Below are 27,654 nucleotides of genomic sequence, written 5' to 3' on the forward strand. Positions count from 1 at the left end.
TGCAGAGTGCAGAGTAGTGAGTGCAGAGTGCAGAGTAGTGAGTGCAGAGTGCAGAGTAGTGAGTGCAGAGAAGTGAGTTCAGAGTAGTGAGTGCAGAGTAGTGAGTGCGCAGAGTAGTGAGTGCGCAGAGTAGTGAGTGCGCAGAGTAGTGAGTGCAGAGTAGTGAGTGCAGAGTAGTGAGTGCAGAGTAGTGAGTGCAGAGTAGCGAGTGCGCAGACTAGTGAGTGCGCAGAGTAGTGAGTGTGCAGATTAGTGAGTACGCAGAGTAGTGAGTGTAGAGTAGTGAGTGCAGAGTAGTGAGTGCAGAGCAGTGAGTGCAGAGTAGTGAGTGCAGAGTAGTGAGTGTGCAGAGTAGTGAGTGCGCAGAATAGTGAGTGCAGAGTAGTGAGTGCAGAGTGCAGAGTAGTGAGTGCAGAGTAGTGAGTGCAGAGTAGTGAGTGCAGAGTGCAGAGTAGTGAGTGCAGAGTAGTGAGTGCAGAGTGCAGAGTTATGAGTGCAGAGTGCAGAGTTATGAGTGCAGAGTTGTGAGTGCAGAGTTGTGAGTGCAGAGTTGTGAGTGCAGAGTAGTGAGTGCAGAGTAGTGAGTGCAGAGTGCAGAGTGCAGAGTAGTGAGTGCAGAGTGCAGAGTAGTGAGTGCAGAGTGCAGAGTAGTGAGTGCAGAGTAGTGAGTGCAGAGTAGTGAGTGCAGAGTGCAGAGTAGTGAGTGCAGAGTAGTGAGTGCAGAGTGCAGAGTGCAGAGTTATGAGTGCAGAGTGCAGAGTTATGAGTGCAGAGTTGTGAGTGCAGAGTTGTGAGTGCAGAGTTGTGAGTGCAGAGTAGTGAGTGCAGAGTAGTGAGTGCAGAGTAGTGAGTGCAGAGTAGTGAGTGCAGAGTGCAGAGTAGTGAGTGCAGAGTGCAGAGTGCAGAGTAGTGAGTGCAGAGTGCAGAGTAGTGAGTGCAGAGTGCAGAGTAGTGAGTGCAGAGTAGTGAGTGCAGAGTGCAGAGTAGTGAGTGCAGAGTAGTGAGTGCAGAGTAGTGAGTGCAGAGTATTGAGTGCAGAGTATTGAGTGCAGAGTAGTGAGTGCAGAGTAGTGAGTGCAGAGTAGTGAGTGCAGAGAAGTGAGTGCAGAGTAGTGAATGCAAAGTAGTGAGTGCACAGTAGTGAGTGCAGAGTAGTGAGTGCAGAGTAGTGAGTGTGCAGAGTAGAGAGTGTGCAGAGTAGTGAGTGTGCAGAGTAGTGAGTGCAGAGTAGTGAGTGCAGAGTAGTGAGTGCAGAGTCGTGAGTGCAGAATGCAGAGTGAGTGTGCAGAGCAGTGAATGCAGGTGCAGAGTGGTGTGTGCTGTTGAGTGCAGAGTGCTGTGTGCTGTTGAGTGCAGAGTGCAGAGTGCTGTGTATTGGCAATGCAAATGACAAAAGCGTTTATTTATGATTTAAAGAAAAAAAAGAAATGTCATGAGCAATGCCAATAGTTCTACCTTTAATGATGCCGAGACCATTGCATTGTAAATGCTTGTTTTCGTTGGGAGCGTAGACAGGGACCGGAGAACCCCCATATTCCATGAAGCATCGATCACCAGAGTGCCTCCAGCGACCACCCAGCCTGATGTATGGCGCTAGAGCGATGGGGTACTGGGTCCTGATGGCACCAGATGTGCCAGCGGCAGTGCCCTTGCACCCTCAGTGTTTTAGCGTGGCTTTGTCAGGGAGGCACAGACAGCTCAAATTGCTGCCAAAGTCCCCAGAGCTGCCCCAGGCTGCTTCAGCGCCAGAGGCTGGGTTGGGGCCGAAGGGTGCCAGGCCTGGCAGGCTGCCCCCTAACCCTGCTGACAGCACAAAGAAACGTGGGCTGTCTCCGCATCTGCCGCCTCTGCCGCCTCTGACTCTTGCTGCCTCAGCAGTTGAGACACACTGGGGCACTTGTAAACAATTAAAAACAGTTAAGTGCAAACGTGGAGAAGTCTGCAGTATGTATAAACTCAAGCTAATAGATGCATGTTTGCACCTAGAAAAGTATGCAAGAAAGAAGTGCATTGGTCTGAACTGAATTCCTGGAACATGTATGCATCCATGAATTGCTTTATTATTAACTAGCAGCCCGTCCCGACGTTGTCCGGGTATGAAATAGAATGTGTGTAATGTGTGTATTTGGCAGGGCAATTTATTTTAAAATCTCGCGGTAGACAACATTTTTTCATTAGAATAGGGACGGAGAAGGCCCAGCTGCAACCCTGGTTGATGTTAGCAGGCGCTTGTAATTGGTGTAGTGATCCGCCGCCTGAGCCCGGCTACAGCCCTGGTTGATGTTAGCAGGCGCGTGTAATGTCGTTGAATGAGAGAGTTATCAGCCGTGGGTAAATCTGTTTAATGAGAGTGTTGAGTGACAGCGAGTAGGAGAGGCTGCAGTAATTGTCCCCGCAGACACGCTCATTTGCGTGTTCCCCCGCTTGAGGCCCAGATGCGGGCCTGTTTGATGTTAGCAGGCGCGTGTTCCCCCGCTTGAGGCCCAGCTGCAGCCCTGGTTGATGTTATCAGGTGCGTATAAATAGTGTACTGATCTGCCGCCTGAGCCCGGCTAGAGCCCTGGTTGTTGGTAGCAGGCGCGTGTAATTTCGTTGAATGAGAGTTCAGTAACAGCGCGCAGGAGAGGCTGCAGTAACGTTTCTTACCAGGCCTCCAGGTGAACGCGTTTGTCACGCCCCAAGCACACGGCCACAGCAGACGATCTTCTGATTAATGTACGACCCACATGGCATGAAGGGCGGAACGTAGCACACGCCCCCAGCGTTTCTCACGCCCCCAGCGTGCCCCTTGATGCGGCGCAATTGCGTTCACATGGCATGAAGGCCGGACACACGCCCCCAGCATTTCTCACGCCCCCAGCGTGGCCCTTGATGCTGCGCAGCAATGTAATTTGCGCTTGTATGTACGACTCGCATGGCATGAAGGGCGGACACACGCCCCCAGCATTTGTCACGCCCCCAGCATTTGTCACACCCCCAGCACACGCCCACAGCCCACGATGTGATGGCCGTACCACATGCCCCCAGCCCACAACCACATCACAACGCAGACACGCCCACAAGGGGACTACTTTGCTGGCACAGTTCTTTTAACTTTTAAATGTATGGAGGAGTTGGCTAAGGCGTTCCACCTCGGACCTGGGGATCTGGGTTCGCGTCTTGATAACGACGCCAAACATGCTGTGATTCTGGGCAAATCACTTAATCTCCCAGTGCCTAACAAAAATGAATGTGTGTCCTCATGTAATGTAACTGGTGCTATGTAAAGCACTCTGATACCTGATTCAGTTCGGGTCAAGTTCGCGCTATATAAAACTCTGCAAAAAAAAATAATAATTTGGTGGCCGTCTGCATAGCCTATGCCCTTCTGCTGCAACTGCCCTTTCCAACGCTGGAAGAGCCTATCAGTAAAACTGCCCCAGAAGCATGGAATTCCCTCCCCATTCAGTTGAGGTTAGAGCCCGATCACATGAAATTACGAAAACAACTAAAAACCTGGCTCTTCTAGCCAGTTTGAGCCTCCCTTCTTCCTGGACCAGTTGGTCATATGGATCCTCTCTGCCTGCCAGTGCTCTGAGACCTTCGGGTGATTTATGCGCGATACAAATGTTGTGATTGGTGCTGTGGTTACTGAGATTACCCGCCTCAAAGGTTTGGGCTCTCTCTTTATAATATTAGTATGGATATGGATTCTGCATCTCTTGGAGACAATTAACTGCTTTAACTTAAAAGCGGCAAGCTCTGATAAAAAGGGCAGGGTTTGAAGTGTGATTGCACCAGTCCATGAAAGAGGCGCCTGAATGACACATTGCCACATAAATCAAGTCCCTTACCTGCAGGGTCAACCGCACAACATTCGCTGTGTACTTCAACATGCAGTGAAAAATGTCAAGCAGCGAAACGAGCTGGGAGTTTGCAGTCTTTGTGCTGTCTTTATCGGCCCCTTCCAGATACAGGGCAGCGATTTCGATTAGGGTATTGCTGATATGATGGACGAAACCTATAAACATGCAATACAATTTGTATGACTTTAATTGCTTTACAATTATTTGAAAAATACGTTTAACATAAGAAAATCGCACTTCGTGCTTCAGCACCAGATGCCTATAGCCTTTGTAGCAGTACAGGACTTTATTTAAATTAATAAACATGGTCAGTTAGCAAAATAAAATACATTCACCCTTCAATTAGTACAGGAAGGCCTGAAGTGACTACCATTTTAATCACTTTCTGAAATGCTTATGGCTATCTGTCATCCGTAGTTTTGTCGGAATAGCAGCACCACATATGGTTCACAAACAGAAAACAAGTCTCAGACTGACTAGAAATGCATAGTTTAATCCCTTATTCAAGATCAGTGTTTACGGCTGTATGGAAAACAATCAAAAAAAGTGAGAAGGAGATAGACAGAGAGGGAAGAAGAGGAACAAGAAAGTGAATGAGTAGTGTGTGCTCGCTGGACAGCGTCAGTGAAGCCACAAAAGTGAAAGCATTTGTAACCTGACCCAAAACAGATGGCAGGCTGCCTGTGCTGCTGAAGCTGCTCACTTTGAAGCTGGAGAACAGGGTTCAATCCTCAGCGTGGGCTGCATTATTTAAAAATAAACAGCGATCTCCGAGTGGGGGTAGAGAGAGACAAATTAAAAAAATAATACACATGGAGGGGAGACAGGCACAATTAAAAAAAAACCTGGTTGAGATGGAGAAATGTAGCATCTGAAACCAAGCATAACATCAGTGCAAGGAGGTGCCTCAACAAATAACGCTACTGCCTTTGGAGCAGGAAAACAGAGTTCAATCCTCAGCATGGGCTGCATCATTGAAGTGTGATTTAATTATGAATAAATTAAATGTAAATAAATAAAGGTCGGGTAAGTGCAGGAAGCTGCTAGATGTGGAAATGCGAGCAGCAAAGAAAAAAGTAGCCCCAAATTCAAAAGATAACAGCCAGCAGTGTAAGTTAACTGTAGTTGGTCCATGCTGCATCCTCCAGAAAGGGAAGAAAAAGGAAGTGATGTATCAGACCAAGCCAACAATGAGCAAGATAAGAACAGCAATAACAGATTCCACCAATGGCAAGTGACAAAACAAAGACAAATGCAATGGGTAGAGTTTCAGTAGTAATACTGATTACTTGATGCCTCGCAGATGCAGCGCAAGCGCTGCACTATGCGAGACCTAACAAGACACTACCTGGCAGTGGACGGACAAGGAGGCCCAAGCATTCGCCGATGTGAAGAAAGCCTTACTGAAAGGGGCCACAGTGGTGTATTTTCAGCTGGGAGTGGCCATGGAACTGATAGTGGATGCCAACCCCGTGGGATTGGGCGCCGTGCTCCTGCAGAGGTCAGATGAGGAGTGGGTGCCCATTGCCTTCGCCAGTAGGTCACTCATGGCGGTGGAGACCCAATACGCGCAGATTGAGAGAAAAGCACTAGCCATCCGATGGGCGTGTCAACACTTTCACATATACCTTTGTGGGCACCGTTTCGCCATTATAACTGACTAGAAGCCACTGGTACCCCTCTTTGTGGGAATGGCACGAAGTGGACCTCTTCGAATTGAGAGGTGGGCCGTCCAAATCCAGCAATATCAGTTTGAGGTGGTGTACCGTCCGGGAGCAAGCAACCCCACAGATTCTCTATCGAGGTACCCTCTGTCTCCGAGTGGAGTACAAGGACCAGAGCTGGACGAGGGTGCTGAGATCCATGTGAAACAACTGCTGGAAGAAGCTTGCCCACAAGCATTGCTACTGGAGGACATCCGGAAGGCGGTGGTCGAAGATGAATGCCTACAAATGGTGGGCCGCACGCTACAGGATCACCAGTAGAAATGGTTCCTAAGCGGGAATGAGCGAAGGTCGGCCACGGAGAAGGAGTACTGCGAGAGCATGTGGAGGTGTCTAGGAGAGCTGAGTGCGGCAGGAAATGGAGTAAACCTGCGGGGTTCACGGATCGTAATACCGGCCATTCTCCGAGAGCGCATGATCGAGTTAGCGCACCAGGGGCACCAGGGAATTGAGAAGACCAAGGCTCGTCTGAGGATGAAGGTAGGGTTCCCGGGTGTGGATCGAATGGTAGAAGACAAGGTCCGGCGATGCCATGCATGCCTCATCACGGGGGCTGATCCTCCGGAAGCTCCCATTGTCACTGAAGGGCCCAGCCTGTCACCATGGGGACGAGTGATTTTGGGAGTTTCCCTGATGGCCGCAAATGGCAGTGTTGGTGGACTAACTAAAGTCTATTGTCATGCACAGCCTATGTTGATTCTGCTAGTGTAATTATCTTTACCGTGCTGCCAGGGTATCACTCCCCGCCTGGAGTGTGGTCAATTAATTGGTTGGTAGCAGTTATATATCCATATACAACTGTCCCCCTAGGCACTGGGTGTATTGCTGACAAAAATCCAGCTCTTTTTATAAATGATATGATTTCTCGTGACCAATTGTTTATATTCAATTTTATTTCATTGAATTTCAGAATCTTTATATGTTCAATTCATCAGAATTCAAGTTTCATCCAAAGAATAATTTAAATCCAATGCATTTCGGTGGTTAGACCACCTTCATCAGGGATCCATCTGCAAATAACAAACAATAATCTCTGAGCATACTGTATCCTGACCATTACACTTATTAACTTCTATGTCACAAGTTATCTACAAGCTCTAGAGAGAGGTATTCTGGTCTAATTCAACTACTGACCATCTCGTGTTTATAACGCCCCAACGCCTAATGCGGGTAACTATTCTGGCTATTACCTGTTTCCAGCGTCTCTTCCCTCTATGGTTATTAATGAGTACATGAATAACCCACTCCTATTAGCATAATAAACTAGACATCTTACCCTTGATTTCGTATATGAGAAACATATCACAGCAAGGTTCGAAGTGACCCGTTAACAAACGATCTGCCCATGCGTTTACTATCGTTGTAATATAAACTCTGCTGTCTGCCACAAACAACTTCAAATTCAGCGTTCCTATTTAAATGGGTGAGCCCCTTCAATTTTTGTCTCCTTATCCCAAAACGTTCAAGCGTTTACGCTATGCTCTCACTTGCAAAAACTTCACTCGTGCCTCCTAGATGCTGCCGCGGTTACGCGCTACTATCATTTCCGGGTTTAAATCGTTGTGTGGTGTTCTACGCATGCGCTACATTACGTAAGACGTATCTAAGATACGTGTTCAGGTGTTTTTTTGTGCGATCATAGTTAAATTTATGGACTAATTCTCTTACTAACATGAGTCTATTACTTTCTCTCTCACTTCCCAATCGTAAATGTTCATGCCTTAATACCCCCTCGTTTCATATGCCTTCGCGATGTCTAGAATATAAACCAGTGTGACCTACTGACGCTACATGGTAGTTCCATGGTTCTAACGGCAGAACGATCTCCTGCCCGTGTAATACTGTGACTTAAGTACAAGCGTGTGAAAATACCCATACATTGTACACTTACAAATAGCACAAAAATTCAGTCCTGTCATTTAACCCATTAGGTTTCAGGCTGTTCAAGTAAAAAATCCAATGATTTTCTCGCTTCAATAAATTTTTCTTGTTGGTGGGTCCTTCTTTTCTGTCGACTTGCTCTAAAATGCATGCCCTTAATTGGCTGATATGGTGTTTTTTCTCCCAAAAATGTGTCGCCACTGTGGATTTTAATGAACCTGTACGAATGTTGCTCTTGTGCTCTGTCAATCCTATTTTGAATTTCCTTTCTGTATGACCCACATAAACACTACCACAAGGGCATTTCAACATGTAGATTATGTTAGATGTGTCACACGTTGCGTTGACTCTGAGGTATATATTATTTCCTTTCATGGGATGGGTGATGAAGTTACCATTCATCACATTATGGCAGTTACTACAGTTCAGGCACGGAGTGGTGCCTCGAAAATTCTTTACCTCCTTAGGTTCAATTGGCGTTTTGAGAAAATCTGAAATATTTTTAGCTCTGGTATACGCAAACATGGGTTCATTAGAAAATATTCCTTTGAAATCCGGTTCCAATGTCAACATTGACCAATGTCTTTTAATGATAGCTTTATACTGTTGACTTATGTTGGAGTATTTACTAACACATGTGAGTCGTTGTTCTTCCTTTCGTATATAGCCTGACAGAAGCTCTTCTCGGGTTTTTAACGTTGTCCTTTGTTCTGCTTGTTGCGTTAATATTTCCGGATATCCTCTATCCAAGAATATTTTATTCATTGTGGATAGTTGTAGTTTTAGGTTTAGTGTTGGTGGACGGCCATTCAAAGTTCCCGATAGTGGAGTTGGTTTGCCTCGACGGCGTTTGAATGTTCACAGCTTGCACTGGAGAAGACGTTTGTCTTGCTGGGGCTGCCGGTGGAGATCCGTACAGATAATGGACCGCCGTTCTAAGGGCAAGAATTCCATGAATTCCTCGAACAACATGGATTCCGACACCGTAAAAGAACACCACTGTGGCCACAGGCCAATGGGGATGTGGGAAGGTTTATGCGGACACTGAACAAGGCACTACTGTTGGACAGGCCACATGAAGGGCCGCTCTCCCCCGGCCCAACCAGGCCCGAACCAGCCACGCAAGTACCACACACCACCATTGCACGTCCACCGTCCCCGCAGGGACCCCTACACTCGAACCTGTTGACCGCGTAGGCCGACCCACTACCGGCCTGCGCGCCCATCCTGGGCGCCATCTTGGACACTCCACCACGAGGCCGCCTGGCCCCCGATCGACCTCAACCCTGGGCCTGGCCAGGCCTCAGACATTCCGGCACCAACATCCACCCAGGAGGTGAGCGGGCTACTTGGTCAGTCAATGGGAGCAAGAGGTGTCGATGGCTCTCCCCCGCCAAGTACCGCTCGCCCATCGCCTCCCCGGGCGCTGGCTCCACCCCCCTGCTGGGTGTCTGAGCCCCCTCATCCCGGACCTCCCGACCTCCAAGTGCGAGGGTCCGGACATCAAAGCACACCAGCCCTATAACTGGGGCAGCTCCAGAGCAGGACGGCAGTTGTATCTTGGAGTCGAGAGACGCAAAGAAGAACTCATCCTTGACGGACTACTGGCGCTGCCGTAGCTCTGTCTTGTGCACCTTCGTCTTGCCTGCTGGCGCTGCCGCGGCTTTTGGAACTACCCTATCCTTCATCGTCGTCGGGACCTGCTGGTGTGGCCGCGGACCGTTTGTAACCACCATCTTCATCGGGACCTGCTGGCTCTGCCGCGGACCGTCGTCTTCCTTCATCCATCTCGGGACCTGCTGGCTCCGCCGCGGCCCGTTCATCTACACCCCCGAGCTCGAGGATTGAGAGCTATTGCCATCTTTTTGGTAACAAGACTGTCCCGCTACCCTCTTCCCAAACAGAGACCAGAATAGAGGGGACCCCTGAGTCCAGACCTCCTTGTACCATTCTACCGTACTTGAAGAATTCCCTATAAAGTATCGTTGAACTTTATCCTTGTGTGGTGTCCGTCTGTGGGGGGGAAGTTACTTGTCTGTACGATTCGCTGGAGACGGCTCTCCCCGGAGACCTCTCCCCTTATCCTCGGCCGACCCTCCCGGTCCGTCTAACATTGGTGGCCAGCGACGGGATCCGAATCACCGCATAAACCGTACAGAGAGTAGCTCACCCCACGGCGAATCACGATGTCAACTAAAGACAGCGGATCAACGGAGAAATTCCAGATGGAGAAATTGGACGAGTACAGCCATCGTGAACTTAAACAGTTCTGTATCGAATTAGGTATCGCTACCACCGGACTAAATACCAAAGATGACTTTAAGCAGGCCCTGGAATCTTGGGCAGAAACCGGGGCTGCCGGAACCCCCGATCAAGACATCGCAGCACAAACCCCCATGGCCCCTGAAGAACGAAGAACGGGTCTCTCGCCAGACGAGATCCAGGAACGAGAAAGAACCCGACTACACGAGCTGGAAATGGCCCGGCTCAAAATGGACGTTGAACTAAAGTTGGCCGAACAGAAAATCAACTTAGAGCACCTGCGTCTCCGAGAAGAAAGAGAGGAGAAACAGAGACAAAGGGAGCTCGAGGAAAAGAAACTGGCATATGAACATGAGCGGAAATTAGCTGAAATCGACCTACGCAAACAGAATAAAGAAGCAGGGGTGCCCGAGCAACCCCACACTCCAGGGGCAACAGAGAAGAAGGTACACATCCCCAAGGATGTCGTTCGAGAATACTTCCGAGAGGACGACATCCAGCAATGGTTTAAGGCCTATGAAATCGCTATGACTGCACACCGGATCGATAGAAGCGATTGGGGGGCCGGTCTGTGGGGGAGATTCCTCAATGAGGGCCGCGACGCCCTGCTGCAACTCCCGGACCACCAGATGACCTCCTATGACCATATGAAAGCTGCACTCCTCACCCGCTATGGCCTCACACCCGAGATGTACCGTCAGAGGTTCCGAGACTGCACCCGCATCCCAGGTACAACTTGGGTGGACTATGTCAATTACTTTAGCCGAGCCTTCGAGGGCTGGATCAAAGGAAGCAAGGTCACAACCTACGAACAACTGTTCAATCTTATGGTATGGGAGCATCTGTCGAACAATTGCTTCATTGAACTTCGCCAGCACCTCCTCGACAGCAAGTTAACGGATCCCCGGCAGCTCGCAGCCGAAGCAGACCGGTGGGAGATCACCAGAGTGAGTCGAAATGGGTCCTCCGAACAGAACCGGAACAACAATGGTCAGCACCGTCCCCGAGGGGGTGGAGGCCAAGGACGCGGAAGAAGCAATGCTCCGGTCACCCCCACTACCAGCCCCACCCCCCCGGCCAACCGGGGCAGCACCCCAGCGCGACCGGGACATCGAGCCAATGTTACCTGCCATCGATGCCAACGAGTCGGACACTATGCAAACGACCCAAACTGCCCCCAGTACCAGAGCCCAAGACCCCGCCAAGTAGCCGCTGCTGCTCTGGGGGAGGAACAGATCTCAGAGGAACAAGAAGAATATGAACAGGAACACCAAGAATGGGAGCCAGCCGCCATGGCTCTCGCCTGCCTAGGGGGGAGAGACATGGTCCCGCGGGTCCCCCTACCCGCTAATACCCAGAAGTACAGCCAATGGGTGGGCATCAATGGACGCCGGGCTGAAGCCCTTCGTGACACTGGGGCCAGTGTAACAGCCGTCCGCTGTCACCTGGTGACCCCCGAACAATACTTACCAAACATTCTCTGCCCTGTACGTTCAGCCGATAACTCAGAAAGTCTGTGTCGGATGGCCTGCGTCCCCTTCGAATGGGGAGGGGTCTCCGGCATGTTGAAGGTGACGGTCCGAGATGATGCCCCCGTAGACTGCCTCCTGGGTAATGACCTGGAAAGCTCTCCATGGGCAGCAGTCGAACGAAAAGAGCACCTGGGGATGCTGGGCGTCCCGGACTGGGCGTGCGTCACCACCCGGTCCATGACCGCCCGTGCCAACACCCGCCCAGAAGAACTCGAATGGCCGGCGCCACCGCCTCCGGTCGCCCCCGCCGAAACCACCGACCGTGACGTCCCCCCCGAACCAGCTCAACCTCCAGACCTCGCTAACCTCGACCAGTGGCCTCAAGAGGGGGGGCCCACGCAAGAACAATTTCGCCAAGAACAAAAGACCTGTCCCTCCCTCGAGGGACTCCGCCAGCAAGCGCTAGCCCAAAGCGCAGGGGATACCTCCGGAACTCACTGGGTCTACTGGGACAATGATCTGCTGTACAGTGAGCAAAGAATCGCGGAGCTGGGGGCCAGCCGAGTCCTAGTGGTACCCCTCCGTTTTAGAGACTTTCTGCTAAACCTGGCCCACGATGTCCCCCTGGCAGGACACTTGGGTCAAGACAAAACCTATAGCCGCCTAGTGACCCACTTCTTCTGGCCCAAAATGAGGGACAATGTACACCAGCATTGCCGATCTTGCCCCACGTGCCAAGCCAGTGGGAAGAGCGGCCGCAAACTGAAAGCCCCCCTGCAACCTTTTCCCGTGGTCACCACCCCGTTCGAGAGGGTCGGAATCGACATCGTAGGGCCCCTGGACCCGCGCACAAAACAAGGCCATCGATTCATCCTGGTGCTAGTGGACCACGCCACCCGCTACCCGGAGGCTGTTCCCCTGCGGACTGTGACAGCCCCGGTAGTCGGCCGGGCTCTGATGGGGATCTTCTCCCGGGTGGGCTTCCCCCGGGAGGTCGTCAGTGACAGAGGCACGAACTTTATTTCGAAATATATGAAATCTCTCTGGCAACAGTGCGGGGTTACCTACCGGTTCACGACCCCCTATCACCCTCAAGGAAACGGACTCGTTGAGCGGTTCAACCGCACGCTCAAAGGGATGATCGGGGGGTTGGAAGAGCCCCTCCGTCGCCAGTGGGATGTGCTGCTGCCGTGCCTCCTCTTCGCATATCGAGAGGTTCCCCAGAAGTCCCTGGGCTTCAGCCCATTTGAACTGCTATATGGACACCCCGTGCGCGGGCCGCTCAGCCTAGTTAAGGAAGGCTGGGAGATGCCCCCTCTAAAGAACCCACCAGATGTTTTCCGCTACCTCCTAACCCTCCGCAACCAGACCCGGCGATTCCGAGAACTAGCAAAAGCCAACCTAGAGGCCAGTCAAGAGGACATGAAAAGGTGGTATGACCGGAATGCCTCCTCCATCGAATTTGAACCTGGGCAACAGGTATGGGTGATGTCCCCCACCGAACCCTGCGCCCTACAAGACAAGTGGACAGGGCCCTTCAAAGTGGTCGAGCGCAAGGGTCCGGCTACCTATCTCATCGACTTGGAATCTTCCCGGAACCCCCTCCGGGTCCTCCACGCTAACAGACTGAAACCGCACTTTGTACGGACAGAACTCAGCCTCCTGATGGCCACAGACAATGGGGCTGAAGAGGACTCCGAGCCCCTCCCGGACCTCCTACGAACGCGGGAGAAAGACGGTTCCGTAGATGGGGTCCGACTCTCAGAGGCCCTCACCCGAGAGCAACACCAGGAGTGCCAAGTTCTCCTGTCACAATTCGCCAGCCTGTTCTCCCTCACCCCAGGTGTCACTTCCTGGTGTACGCACGATGTGGACACGGGGGACAGCCCCCCTATCCGCCACCGGGCCTACCGCGTGCCAGATCGGGTACGGGCCTGCATCCAGGAGGAAGTAGCCAAAATGCTCACGCTCGGGGTCATCGAGCCCTCAGACAGCCCCTGGGCCAGCCCTGTAGTACTGGTCCCCAAAGCAGCTGCCCCCGGCACCACACCAGAACTCCGGTTCTGCGTCGACTACCGGGGCTTGAATGCGGTCACCAGGACAGACGCACATCCCATCCCCCGGGCAGATGAACTAATCGACCGCATGGGAGCTGCCCGCTACCTCAGTATCTTCGACCTGACAGCGGGCTACTGGCAAATCGGCCTCACACCCCGGGCACAAGAACGTTCTGCCTTTTCCACTCCCGATGGCCATTACCATTTCACAGTCATGCCCTTCGGCATGAAGAATGCCCCAGCAACATTCCAACGGCTCGTCAATCAGGTCCTGGCGGGGCTCGAAGGATTCAGCGCCGCCTACCTAGACGACATCGCTGTATACAGCAACCAGTGGTCCGAGCACCTCCACCACCTCCGAGCAGTGCTGCACGCCCTTCAGCAAGCCGGCCTCACGATCAAGGCCAGCAAATGTCAAATTGGGCAAGGGTCTGTAACCTACCTCGGGCACCAGGTGGGAAGCGGCCTGGTGGCCCCTCTGCAGCTAAAAATTGCCGCCATCCAGTCCTGGCAGCCCCCCATTACCCAGACCGAGGTACGAGCCTTCCTGGGCCTCACGGGCTATTACCGAAGGTTCGTGAAAGACTATGGTACTATCGTGAGGCCCCTCACAGAGCTCACGTCAAAAAATCAGCCCCAGAAAGTCAACTGGACCCCAGAGTGTCAAGCTGCATTTGAACAATTGAAAGCCGCCATGTGCTCCGCCCCTGTGCTCCAGGCCCCCGACTACAGCCGGGAGTTCATCGTCCAGACGGATGCCTCCGACCATGGCATTGGGGCAGTCCTGTCTCAAGTGAACACCGAAGGCCGTGATCAGCCGGTGGCCTTCATCAGCCGGCGACTCCTACCACGGGAACAACGCTGGAGCACCATAGAGAGGGAGGCCTTCGCGGTGGTATGGGCCCTCAAGAAGCTCCGGCCCTACCTTTTTGGCACACCCTTTCGGGTACAGACCGACCACCGACCCCTGCAGTGGCTGATGCAGATGCGGGGGGAAAACCCGAAGTTACTACGCTGGTCCATCTCCCTACAAGGGATGGACTTCACAGTTGAACATCGGCCTGGGCCAGATCACGCCAACGCAGATGGCCTGTCCCGGTTCTTCCGCCTCGACGAGAAGAGTCCCCAAGAGAATGGGTAACTCTCCCCGCCTTCAGCTGGGGGGGACGCATGTTGGACAGGCCACATGAAGGGCCGCTCTCCCCCGGCCCAACCAGGCCCGAACCAGCCACGCAAGTACCACACACCACCATTGCACGTCCACCGTCCCCGCAGGGACCCCTACACTCGAACCTGTTGACCGCGTAGGCCGACCCACTACCGGCCTGCGCGCCCATCCTGGGCGCCATCTTGGACACTCCACCACGAGGCCGCCTGGCCCCCGATCGACCTCAACCCTGGGCCTGGCCAGGCCTCAGACATTCCGGCACCAACATCCACCCAGGAGGTGAGCGGGCTACTTGGTCAGTCAATGGGAGCAAGAGGTGTCGATGGCTCTCCCCCGCCAAGTACCGCTCGCCCATCGCCTCCCCGGGCGCTGGCTCCACCCCCCTGCTGGGTGTCTGAGCCCCCTCATCCCGGACCTCCCGACCTCCAAGTGCGAGGGTCCGGACATCAAAGCACACCAGCCCTATAACTGGGGCAGCTCCAGAGCAGGACGGCAGTTGTATCTTGGAGTCGAGAGACGCAAAGAAGAACTCATCCTTGACGGACTACTGGCGCTGCCGTAGCTCTGTCTTGTGCACCTTCGTCTTGCCTGCTGGCGCTGCCGCGGCTTTTGGAACTACCCTATCCTTCATCGTCGTCGGGACCTGCTGGTGTGGCCGCGGACCGTTTGTAACCACCATCTTCATCGGGACCTGCTGGCTCTGCCGCGGACCGTCGTCTTCCTTCATCCATCTCGGGACCTGCTGGCTCCGCCGCGGCCCGTTCATCTACACCCCCGAGCTCGAGGATTGAGAGCTATTGCCATCTTTTTGGTAACAAGACTGTCCCGCTACCCTCTTCCCAAACAGAGACCAGAATAGAGGGGACCCCTGAGTCCAGACCTCCTTGTACCATTCTACCGTACTTGAAGAATTCCCTATAAAGTATCGTTGAACTTTATCCTTGTGTGGTGTCCGTCTGTGGGGGGGAAGTTACTTGTCTGTACGATTCGCTGGAGACGGCTCTCCCCGGAGACCTCTCCCCTTATCCTCGGCCGACCCTCCCGGTCCGTCTAACAACTACAGATCGGGGTAGCCCAGGGTGTCAATTTGGAAAACTGTCTATATCAGTTCCTGAGGGCCTACCTCCAAACCCCTCATTGCACCACGAAATGTGCTCCTCATTACCTCCTACTAAAGAGAGCGGTGAGGGATGGAATACCCAGCAGTAAATCGTGGACCCCGGCGGTTATAGATGTGGAATGATCCCAGGCCTGCTGCAAAAACAACAATGACAGGGCCAGCCAGAAAAGAGGGGCTTGACAGGCCGACATTCAGGTCGGAGATTATGTGGTGGGGAACGATCGACACCCAGATCCACATTCTGCACAACTGTTGAGCCTGACACATGGAGAGTAGTGAAGGTACAAGAGTCTCTAGTAGTGGCTGAGAAAGGGCACCAACGTATAACCAGCAATGTCTCTTGGTTCAAGAAGGCCCCCATGCCAAGTTAGACGGTGACGGAACCCGAAGTGGAAATGTGGAGAGAGGAGGAAGCAGAAGTGCCGGGGGCGGAAGCCAGGCAATGGGAGAGACCCCGGAAACATCTGACGCGAGGGCCGAACTCAGTGAAGCTGTGCCCCAAGGTAACAACTCTCAGGAGTGGGCCGAGTGCGGAGAAGGGAGGAGCCAACACCATCGCTATGATTTCCGCAACAACTCAGTGCCGAACACCAGGCTGCAGGACTTTGTGCGGTAAGGCTCATTGGAGCGAGAGTTGTTGAATGGCGTGCCGGATGAACGACATGGAAGTGGCTACCCAACCGTGCAACAGGACTGGCCGTATTATTGTGAGAATTTGTTCTGTTTCGAATTTCCAGGTAGTATGGGATGTGGTGAGCCACTCAGCCGCTACCATACAATGTTTGCATGCACCTCCTTGAGCCAGGCGCGGATCAGGGAGTATTTAATAAAGGGTGACGTCAGCGCACATGGCTGATGGCACGGACCGAGTATCTGTGTGAACGTTCCTTGTGTGTGCTCTGCTGCGAGGCGCACGCCGGGCCTTTACCCCCGCATATCACTAAGGGTACCCCAGTGAGGGAAGATTATGGTAAACCCCTTCCCCGGGTCTTGGGGTGTTACAGCTTGGAGGCCCTATTGTGGGACAAAATTCAATCATGTGGTGCCAGACAACCCCACTCCCTGTACCCTGATAACTCCTGCAGTCACTTGGATGCCGGAAGAGCCTTGCGCTTCACACAAGAGTCGAAATGCCTTTTAGCAAAATATTAAGAGGCGAGTGCGCTTGCTCTCATGTCAGACTGACATGGAAGCTTTAGTGAAGGTGGGCTGAATTCCTATCAGCTGAGTCAACTGCAACCTTACCTGGCCTGCGTGTATTCAAAATATAAAAAGTTATGTTTGTAGCCCTTTGGCTTGGGGAGTGGCCGTTCTTGAAACACCTAGTCAGGTGGCGTTGATCTTCGGAATTCACAATGTGCCTGGGCTGCAGTTCGTACAAAGAATCTCTTCCACTTATCGTTTGCAGCTTCCCAGCCTTGCTAGAGGAACAGAAAATACTCCTCAGGCCACATAGGAACAAATTGGACACACATTCGTGCCCACAGGCAATCATTGATGCCCTCAATTCTGATAACACCACGCTGAACATTTTGCTGATTAAGTTTGTGTCCCTAGCGACTAAGAAGCTGAGCCTGGGGGCATTAAGGTGTGGGGAGGCCCCAGCCGTTAGTTTGAGCATTTTACAGGACTGCCCACTTGCGTCATATCCCAAAAACGCAAACTTTTTAATCAAACCGTCTAAAAGCTTAAAGAAGCGATCTGTATGCTCCTGATTTCAGTGACGCTTATCTGTCTCTTCGTCCAGGTCAAGCTGGTTTATGAAGATTCCACTGCTATTTTATTAATTGCACTTTGCTTTTAAGAGTCATTGGAGCAGTTGTTTGCAGCAGCTTTACTGTTAAACCCAAACTGCATACAGGTGTGAGCATTAGGCCCTCACTCCAACCTCCCGCTGACAAAAATGTCCTGCCACCATACACATTGCACTTTGTGATTACAGCCACTGGTTCAAGCGTTTAACAGTTCACAAAGGCAACATTTTTAATTCAATTGTCTCCAGCTCAAGGAGGGGCTTTCATGCTCCTAGTTTTAGTGTTGTTTATCAGTTTATGTTTAAAGTTGAGCTTGTTTCTGAATCTTTGCTGTTATTGTATATATTCCACTTTTAATTTTGCTTTTTTTTATTCATGGGAGCAGCTGTCTGAGCCAGCACTTATGTCAATGGCAGAATATAAACTAGACGCTTGGCCTGGTTTTGAACATTAGGCCTTGTTGTAGTGTTGATTATTTGATTTTGGCTACAGTTGAGCTTGTTTATGAAATCTTTGCTTCCACCTTATATATTGCACCTTCCACTTTGCTTTAATTAGTCACCTAAGCAGTTATCTGCCCCAGCAATATCGAAGGCAAACAGTAAACTAGGTGTTTGCCCTGGGTGTGAACATTAGGCTCTTGTGTCTATTTCCTGTTGGTAAAAGTCTCTACATATTGCACTTTGCTCCTGTTAGGCATGGAGCAGTTGTCTACACCAGTAGCTGCAACAAATGCAACAAGCATTGACATAGCCAATAGGTCTCGTCATTGAGACCTTATAATTATTTAGCCATGCAGCACATTATCCTGGGTGCTACAACATCTTTTGTTACTTCGCGTGCCCTTAGTGGACGGCCACAAACCCAAGGTTGGGCTTCCGTGATATTTAATGAAGATTGGAAATGTAATTTTTGCACAAATAGGGCAAATCTGCAACCTAAAGGAATTTTACGATGAATAAAAATAACTTTATTCAAATAATGCCTTCACTAACTGCATCAAGGTAAGGCATTGAATGAGAAGTCAACATAGGAGTAACAATAAAGCCTACCAATGGTAAGTAATTATCAGGATTTACGCCCACTGTACGTTCTTGGCAAACTGACTACTTGTCTTTTGCAAACCAGACAGCTTGAGCGGTCAATTAGGCTTAAACTAAAAAATATATATATTTTTTTAATCTAGTAACTTTGGGTGCATGCGTGCTGACAAAAAAATGGTTGATTTTTTTTAGTTGGTGTCTGCATTCCAAATTTGCTGTGCAAACGGCAAAACAAATGCCTAGAATGTAGTACAGCAGGAACTGCAATTGGATTGCTTAGCAAAGCAGGGGAAGCCGACAGCAGTTCCATTGCAGCATTTACAATTCTTGAAATAGAATCACGCAAGTCAAGAAGCCAGTAAAATGCTTGAAGAGTGCAGGTACTTGGAGAAAGTCATTTCTGTTGAGGCTCTAATGTCATTTGTAAGCATAGTTTTCAACGACCGGTTTGTCATCTTTCAACAACTAACAAACATGTTTTAATGTCATATACTGAAAACTGTGATACCAGAGGTTTTAATGGACTCTAATGTGCACAGCCAGAGGTGGCAAATAACACCAATACTGCTGCTCCGCATGCATTAGGGGGGTAGTGGGTTTCAGAACAGTGGTATAACAAAAGTTGAGGGGCCTTCCTACAAGGTACATGCCGGAGCCTCCGCTCTGGATTTCTCAGTCCAAAGTACTATGCTGAGGAGACGCCCTGCAGCTTGGGCCCCACCGACACCGTGGGGGCTGTGGGGCCTGTGTTAAGCTACTGTTTCAGACAAATTCTTGGCTCAAAACCTATCCCGAACGGACTGCAATAATGTAGGGAGGTGACAGGCACCGCAACTTGATCTTCTCTTGATTATATCCCCATATTTAAGACAAGTTATAACACAAACATATGCAGGCAGCACAAAAACTGTGACAACTATTTCCAGAGAGTGGAGGCCATGGCCATAGCATGACGGATCTTACTGACTGACGCTCCGAGGCATTCCACCCGTCGTAGCCTGGCTCAAACAGAATGAACCCACATACCTAAAAGGAGAGGGGTTCTACTACCTGACTCAACATCCCCAGCTACCAGCCAACTGGCTAGGACTTCAATAAAGTTATAGCATTAGCACTGCGCTAACACAAGACAAACAACTGCCAAGAGAGCATTTATAAAGTGCACTACATATGGGGGATTTATGCACCGCCTGCTGCACTAAACAGGAGGTGTAAGCTGCTGTTTAAAGACTGAAGGGAAGGGCTACAAGGAATGCCAAGAAGTAGTTTTTCTGGGTTGCACTGCTTGAATGGCGTAGAGTTTATGTGGAAGGTGAGGATTTAAGGTGACCTCTCTTCAAATTATGTCACCTTGGGCATCAGCGTGAAACAAAACAGCGATGAGTGTGCATAAAGCCCATAGACGAGAAACAGCATGACAAAAGACAAGCATGCACTCTCAAGGCTCGACCTAAAAAGTTCAAAAGACAATTTGACTTGTATTTTAAGATAATTCACACAACTGTTTGTAATGGCGCTTTGCTTAATGTATAAGTGTTTTGAAAGCTGTCTGACTTGGAATTTTAACATTGTACATGCTATTAATTGTAATGGTTTTAAGTAACCAAGCAATAAACGTATTATTACTATTAAGGTAAAACGCTGATGAGTGCTCTGAATGTAGAGACGATTTTCTTTCAATGAACTCTAGACTCAGTTGTTTTTTAGGTCTCGCCTCTCAATGCGCATGCGCATTGAGCGGAGCGAGACTATAGGGGCTTAAACAGACTTTAACTAACTGGCGATTTGATGCTGTGCCTGTGCGCTTTTAGGTGAATGCGCAAGCGCATTGACCTAAAATGCGCGTGCACAGCATCAAATCGTCAGCCATCTGTTGCCCAGCTTGGTGCCGCTCCACCCCCTGCGGCATCAAAGGCTTTCACGGCCGGCCGGCCGTGTCTCCTTTTCTTTTAACTTGTTTCTTGTTTAATGCATGGTTCAGTAGACGTGCCCTTAGAGCCAAGCAGTATATCTTTGATGCTGAAACTTAACCTGCATTTTAATACAAACTGTATTTATTATGGGGAATGATTGGAAAATTGTCTGCTGGCTCTACAAGGCCATTCAAATCATGCTCAAACCTCCCTCGAGCCTCTTGGTGACACATAGGAATCGGAGCTCCTTAGGGCGAAACATAACAAAGGACGGTCCATGGCTTTGGAATACCCGCATACAACGTTGTGTACATTTGCCACCCACCACCCCAGAAACCCGGAGTTGAGCTCCAAGTGGGACATTCCCTGCATCCAAAGAGAGGGGCGTCATAGATGAATGCAGGGCTGTCTGACAGTCTCTGCTCCTGGCCATGGGAAGTCTAGCCTGTACGTCCTCTTGGCCTTCGGATCTATTCTATTTCAACTGCTTTCGAAATGTTGTTAGGCGGTGTAACAGGTCTTGGGTTACATATTAAAGCACCGTGTCTCGATAAACAAGCCACACTGCGGTTCTACCTTATTGCATATTTTATAAAATAGAAAGTGAACGTGCCTCGTGCCTTGACATTCTGATGTTGAATGTGCACGGAGCAGTAAGTGCTTCTCTATGGGCAGCTTTGACCAACACTGACCTTTTTATCATGTAAATAGATGCCTGTTCATTGCATAAACAGCATCATTGAGTCATGGATGGATGCGGGATTATGAACTCACTTAAATGCTATGCAGTGTCCCTGCCCACTTGAATAATCTTTAAAGTGTGATGATTTAATGGAGAGTGAAGCAATATTCAAATTAATTTCCTGACACAATGCACGATTCAAGTGAAGCCGCAGTGACGGCTGGCAGGATTGTGTGAATCAATCAAAGAAAAGCTCGTGCCTTAGGGGCCCACATACAGTACTGGGGGCCAAACAATGGAAAATAATTGTGAAAGAATGAATGGTAGGTCATGCATGCTTACAAATAAGACTCCATGGAATTTGCCCACATTTCAAGACTGACTGCAGGTTTTGGCTGCTCCTCCTCTGTGTGTGTTCACTTGCTAAAACGCCAGCGTTGCAGTAAAGCACAGGTAATTTACGCTGGCAGACAAGTGTGCATGTTTTTTTTATTGTTTTTAGACATGAATTAAACGTCCGACAGTCGTGCGCAACAAGCGCCCACTTCGGTGAATACATTCCACGAGTATACAAGATCAATTTTGTAATGAACAGTCCATTTATCCAGGCATAAAAGTACACATAGCCAGCACATAAAAACATTACTACGGCTATTTTGAACAACCAATCCCCTCTCCCTTAAGCCCCCTGGGCGACAACTGCACATGTTTGCACCTACCTGGCCCGGGACACCTGATTTGAAATTGTCTAACACTTGTTTATTTAAGCAAATAGCCCTGCGTTTCTAGAATTTTCATTTGTCTGTAGCACAGTGTGAAAAAGAAGAATGTTGACAAATATTGACGAAAAAATAATGTTTAAATACACATTTAATTTTGCTACTGTCTGAACATGCATTGAAATATATTGCTGTTTTAAACTCAACTCGCAACTGGGAGTGTGTGTTAAATAAAGGTGCACACGGTACGCTTTGGGACTGAACTGTTTTCTTGTCTTGATGGGGCTACAGTAGTTGCCTGAAGTGTGCAACAATTAAGTCAATGCTTTCTTAGCTGCGAATTGGAGTTTAAACTCAGCCTTACCGTTGGAGACGGAGATTTTAGGATGCATTCTGGTAAAATGTATCCGTTTTTTTTTTTTTACGCTGGCTCTACAGGCTACCATCGCCTATTCCTTACACTGATTATTTAATTAGAAAGCGGTTGAGCTCATCGTTGACAGTAACAAAATCCCTTTAGTATCTTTTAATGTACCAGCTTTTGTTTAATAAAATCTCATCCCACTGGTGTGCCGTCTCATTAGTGCATAGCGCACTACAGATTCCCCGTATTCACTTTCAAACACAGGCCTGCCTCCACAAAGAGGACGAGGAAGGTAATGTTAAAATGACATGGAGTGGTTGCGAATCCAAGCACTTTAATTGTTATCATGCCGGATGATGTGGCTATAAATATAACGATATCCTCTGCGCAACACTATGTTTTTAGTGTTTGCTTGCTTTTATTTTACATCTTTTGATGGAATGTCCTGGGTCCGTACTCTTTTTAAAATATAGGCAAACATGAACTATTTTTATTTCTTGACTATAACAAGGCAATAGCATTTTTAGTGCACTTTAAAGTATGCGAATGCGAAGGTGAAGTTGTCTTTTTTACTCCTTACTTCAGCAGTGACTTACAGTTTTTTTAGGAGCTTAGCATCCTCCTGTTAATTGATTTGCATCTCACAGATGCTGGGAGCCCACTGATTACAATGTTTACTACAAGGCTTAAAGCACTTAATTATCCTGGTCTGGTTTCCTTTTCAACTGGTGAAAACGTGATGTTTCACACTATAGCAGACTTTCGGTCTGCGTTTTTGTCTGAACTAAATGGCAATGCATTACAATGTATTTTCCCAGTGTCAAAATAAACATGTGCGTAATTTATTTCTCGGGAAATAGCTTAAAGCGTATTGCGTTAAACATTGTTTTTTGTTAAACCGAAACTATTTGTTTCGTGCACGTTTACATACGTAGCTACAGTTGATTTTTTTTTTATTAGTCGTTATTTTGTGAACAAAAGAAAGTGCCCGTGTTCACATTATTTGGAAGCTTAACGCAATGTATGCAGCTTCACGGATTCTCTTCCTTTTATCAGTTTATGGTATAGAGGGCACATAAAGTATACACAATGTGGCTTTAATCTAAAAAATATATATTTGTTACAATATCGGCTGAAACTACAACTAAATACTGGCTTTGTTACATCTGCTAGCAAAGATCCTATTAAGAGCATGGGCATAGTTTAGAGTTCAGATTGAAGCGTATGCATTAGTGGTGCAGCAGGTGCAGTGACACCAAGGCACAAAGGACAGAGTGGCTTGCCAAACAGTGGACATATGCATTTTAAGTACCAGTCCAAAAGGCTACAGTCGAATTAGACTACTGCGCTCCTTGAAACGTGTTATTAACAGATTTATTTATGCATTTTTAGAAAGCGCAGATTTTACCCGAAGGTGTCAGAGCGCTTTCCTTTCCTAGGGCTTAATTTGTAACACATCTACTGCTAGTGCGCTTTTTAATTAGCAGGTTTAAATAGTATACTTTTTTAGGGGTAGTTTGCTTAATATTCAGCCCATAAACTGTACGAATGGGCAAGAGTTGTGCTTTAAAGGCTAAAACGTAGCTATTTATTGACTTAGTTACAATTGATTACTACCTTTCTTACAGCTGTTTTAACTGGACTTAATTTGTATTTTTAGTGCTGCTTACATTTATAGCCACAAGGTTTTCTTTAATGCTTTGTTTTAGCACAGTGCTTTTTTTCTATATCTTATAACTGGTTTGAAGGCTTGAAAATATGCACTGAAATGTTACCAGAGATCCTATTAAGAACATGGGCATGCTTTAGTGTTCGGATTTATGCGTATGGATTAGTGGTGCAGCAGGTGCAGTGACACCAACACACATAAGACAAAGGGGTCGGACAAACAGTGGTCATATGCATTTTAAGCACTAGCGCAACGGATCCAGATGAATTTAAATTGCTACACTCCCTGAAACGTTTTATTAACAGATACGTTCCTAATGCTTAATTTGTCACACATTTAATGCCGATAAAGGTGTGAGATCACTATTACTGCAGACATAGGTGTGAAATAGCTATCACTGCACATATTGGTGTGATATCATCATCACTGCAAATATTGGGGTGAGATCACTATCACTGCAGATATTGGGGTGAGATCACTATCACTGCAGATATTGGGGTGAGATCACTATCAATGCAAATATTGGGGTGAGATCACTATCAATGCAAATATAGGTGTGAGATCACCATCACTGCAGATATAGGTGTGAGATCACCCATCTATCTATCTATCGCCCTCACTCTAGCTATCGCCCTCACTCTATCTATCTATCGCCCTCACTCTATCTATCTATCGCCCTCACTCTATCTATCCCCCTCACTCTATCTATCTATCGCCCTCACTCTATCTATCTATCGCCCTCACTCTATCTATCTATCGCCCTCACTCTACCTATCGCCCTCACTCTACCTATCGCCCTCACTCTACCGATCGCCCTCACTCTATCTATCGCCCTCACTCTATCTATCGCCCACAGCATCACTCAGCGCAACCACAGCATCACTCAGCGCAACCACAGCATCACTCAGTGCAACCACATCATCACTCAGCGCAACCACAGCCATAGCTGCCAAGGTTTCAGATTGCTGTGTGTGACATTTTCATAAATGCAGTGTAAATATGTGTGACATTTCAACAATTATGAGTGACACTTTGTCACAATCAAAATCAAGCAATGAAAACCAGGAAAACATATAAATATGAGCAGTTAAACCCATTTGAGCAACAAGACATTCTAAGAAGATGTTAAAACTGCTAGAAAGCAAAGCACCAGAAACTGAAGCACCTAGTTCTCTTCTGCTGATCGTACTGTTAAACAAAACTAGGACTCATGTCTGCACCAGTCATTTGCAGTGTGTGCCACACCACTGCAAACAAAAGAATGTTTCTGTAAATTTCTAGCGGTCCGTTATTGTAATAGGGTTAGATTATGTTTTTCAAAAAACGGCGCTGTTTGCTTGCCACTTACTCACCTCAAGTAGAGAATAACATAACTTCTGTAGTGGGGGATAAAAAGAGAGGGAGGCAGATAAGCACTGTTTTCCATGGGCCTTCTCACTTGAAAGGAAACATCAACGTTCGCTGGGGTACAGAATGTTGCCACAGTGCACTGCAGACTCCACTACCGAAATTTTCAGCAGGTGTTCCTCTTTAATTACTTCTGCTACTCTGACTAACGTAAAATAACAAGCTTTACCCAATTGCTTTCTTGACTGCCCCGTTATAAATCTGGCCTAATCAAATGAGTAAAGGGACATCCGTTTTATTTAAGAATACTTATAGTTTTACGAGTAGTTCAGAGTTTTCACTCACTTCAATTCGAGGCAGGCGACGAGCGAAGACAGCGCCATGGCATTAGGTGCCTCACCCCGGGCTGGGACATGCTCTCACAACTGCAGGCAGCAGCCCGTCAGCAGGCTCCGGTCGGGTCCGATTTTGTTGACCCATAGTCCAGGGGATCATGATTATACAGACAGCACGGGTAGAAAGTGACGAGCAGCAGGTATCTGTGCTACAGGTCGGCTGCAGGCTCACAACTGAGTCAGCTGCCGCCAACGATGGTGGGACACATGGTGAGCCTCAGGAGGCCGAGGGCCCGAGGTAAGCCTGCGGTGGTGCGAGTAATCACGGCGCGGGTCAGGGTGGCTTGTGCTTGCTCTACCAAGACTCAGCGCGGACCCATCTCGCTGTCCAGTGAACGCCGGCGCCAATGATAGAGGCACCAAAATAATCATTGCGGCGTGGCGGGCAGCGGCGGCAAACTAGAAAAAAACATAACTGCTGCACACTCAGAGCGATTATGGATACACTGTTGCAATCACGTGACCACGTCACGTGAATGCCATGCCCCTGATCGGCCTGCAGCAGCTGTGCTATAATGACTGTCTGGTCTGGTTATTGGTGCGGGCAACGCGGTAATAGGCCACCGGGTCGGCCCGACACTCCTGATTTGACAGCCATTCTAGCTCACTAGATTATTGCAAGACACTCTGACACAGCAGCATGCGGTCCGACGCTGCGTGCTCATCAGGAGTATTTGGCCAATGCGGCAATTTCGGTCCTGCTTGTCTCTGCCTCTACACTGGCGGGGGGGATCAAGGAGGCGTTACAAATGCGTGACCTGGCATTTTATTGCGGCGATGCGGACCACTCCCCAAAAATGCGTTAGTATCACGCCTGAAGCGTGATACTTGGCAGGACTGCACAGCATCACTCAGCGCAACCACAGCATCACTCAGCGCAACCACAGCATCACTTGTTCAAATATGTTCTCAATGTTTCAAGCTTTATTACAAATGTCACAAAAAGATGTTAAATAAGGCTATAGGTGTCACATTTGCAAATTCTATAAATATTGGCATTTACAATAACAAAATTAATACATTTGCTATTATAAAAAAAACATGAACATAACTTAAAAAATTATTAGATTTACAAGACCAATAGCTCCAACTTTTCTAATGCGAGACCTATTGCATTTCCAGTGCTTGTTTTAAAAGAGTCTGTGTGCAGCTTCTGTGTTTTTGCCCATCCCTTTGAGAAGGTGACATAGATGATGGCGTCAAGCTCGACACCGGAGTCGGCTCGCCGTAGCTGCTCAGTGGGCTCCAATTGCATTGTGAATTGCACATGGAAGAGTGGGCTTGACCTATGAGTATAGGACTCTCCATGATGCAAGTCAGTATCTGTTGACACGCCTCTGAGTGACCGGACACAGAATTAAAGCATCACAAACCACTTTCAGTTGAAAACAAAGATCAATTTAGAAAGCCGATTACTAGCATATTTTATGCAGTTGATCTGGGCACCCAGCACAGTTTGTTAAATTGCATTGCTTCTCTTACCCACTAAAAATAATAATGATTTTGCTGGGAGGTGCCTGTGCTGTGCAGCTTTTCCAAGAGTCCCGTTTTCATGTATTATTTTATTACAAATGTGTGAGTAAGCCTGGCAAGGGGCAAGACAAAAAACCCAGCTGTGTGAAGAGCGTTCATAACAGGCATTGGCAAAGCAAGATTAATTGGCTTTGTCAATGTTTTGCTTAGCCATTTTGTACAGCACCATGGTTGTTTGCAGCATAGCTGAAATTACAAAAATGTGCCATGACTCAGCCAGCACTGACCTCGTCATAGCGCTTTTATCTGTGCTTTCAGCCATGCTGGTGTGCAACATGGCTAAATGACATTGACAAAGCGAAAAGTTTTCGTATAGGGGAGACCTACTGGCTTTCCCAATGCCCGTTTTACAATTCACTGCATAATTCAAAACAAGACTATACAATTTATAAAGCGCACGGCTGTCTCCGAAGAGGTGTCCCGGCGCTAACAGTTGTAACAAGCATTTGCAATGCAATAGGTCTCGCAATTGAAAGATTTCCAGCTATTGGCATTGTAAATGACAATGCATCTATATATGTTTAAAACCTGCTATAATAAAAGGCATTGTCAGCTACAATACAAATAGGCCAACGTTTCAAAAGTGCGAGACCTATTGCATTGCAAATGCTTGTTCAACATGGGTCTTGGGTTTACAAACTCCTCACACTTCGCAATCAAAGAAAGAACAGTAAAGTGAACTATGTGACAATCTCCCAGCAGTACA

The 27,654-nt window shown here is 48.6% G+C and overlaps 1 protein-coding gene across 2 annotated transcripts in view; it reads right to left on the bottom strand.

Moving 5' to 3' along the window:
• Positions 1-27,654, bottom strand: part of LOC144770342 (histo-blood group ABO system transferase-like) — a 652,215-nt gene that overhangs the window by 553,948 nt on the left and 70,613 nt on the right. For both annotated transcript variants that reach the window (XM_078654796.1, XM_078654794.1), the window contains exon 2: positions 3,834-4,000. The gene's annotated coding sequence lies outside the window, so the exon portion shown is untranslated. The remainder of the gene's footprint in view (positions 1-3,833; positions 4,001-27,654) is intronic.

The sequence above is a fragment of the Lissotriton helveticus genome, chromosome 7 (genome assembly GCF_964261635.1).
Source record: "Lissotriton helveticus chromosome 7, aLisHel1.1, whole genome shotgun sequence".
In the NCBI taxonomy this organism is placed as follows: domain Eukaryota; kingdom Metazoa; phylum Chordata; class Amphibia; order Caudata; family Salamandridae; genus Lissotriton; species Lissotriton helveticus.